General features: G+C 35.0%; 1 protein-coding gene across 1 annotated transcript in view; it reads left to right on the top strand.

Annotated features, from left to right (window-relative positions):
- LOC107098802 (verrucotoxin subunit beta-like) overlaps positions 1-919 on the top strand; it is a 21669-nt gene that overhangs the window by 14065 nt on the left and 6685 nt on the right. The window lies entirely within an intron of this gene.

Here is a 919-nt window from a genome sequence, read left to right on the forward strand (position 1 = left end):
AGATGACTCCCAATAATTTAGTTTCCTTTACTTGCTTCAGTTTTAGCCAGTTGACTAACAAACATAGTGAGGTTTCATTTTTTAATTTATGATTACTTCTAAAAGTGATAATGTTGTTTTTTCTATATTTAATTCCAATTTATTTTCTTAAACCAACCTGTTCACTTTTTCTAAATCATAATTAAGTAAGTTTGACACACAGTTAGATGTTTGTGCTGCACAATACAATGTGGAGTCATCTGCATACATAACTATAGTTGTATTCTCCAGTGTGCAGGGCAGATCATTTGTAAAAACAGAGTACAAGAGTAGAAAAAGGCAGCTTCCTTGTGGTAATCCGCAATGAAGTGTTTTACTGGACGAGTATTCATCATTGAAAAATACTCTCTGCGTCCTCTCTGAGAGGTAGCTGCCCATCCATGACAGAGCAGAGGGAGAAAATCCATAGCATTCTAGTTTTTTCAACTATATTGCATGGTCAATCAGATCGAAAGCAGCACTGAAATCTAACTTTACTGCCCCTACTAACCTGTTCGAGTCTATTTCTTCCAGTCTGTCATGTGAGTTAAAGCAGTGCATGTGGAATAACACTCTCTAAAATTAGTAATGAGCCCATTGGTGGTGAAATATTTTTGCTTCTGTTGGAATGCAATTTTTTTCCATAATCTTGCTCATTAGAGGAAGTACACTAATAGGTCGACAGTTTGGTCCTGTAAAAGCAGCTTTTTTATTTTTAGGTAATGGTGTAATTTTGGACTCCTTCCATTTACCTGGAAATATGGAGTCTGTAAAGCTCTGGTTGAATATATCAGAAATTGGACAGGACAAAGTTTTAGCAGGTAATCTGAACAATCTTGAACCTAAATAATCAATGCCTGATGTCTTTCTATCTGGTTAAGATTTTATAATATTTTCAACA

This window comes from Cyprinodon variegatus, unplaced genomic scaffold (genome assembly GCF_000732505.1).
Source record: "Cyprinodon variegatus isolate N-32 unplaced genomic scaffold, C_variegatus-1.0 Scaffold811, whole genome shotgun sequence".
Taxonomy (NCBI): domain Eukaryota; kingdom Metazoa; phylum Chordata; class Actinopteri; order Cyprinodontiformes; family Cyprinodontidae; genus Cyprinodon; species Cyprinodon variegatus.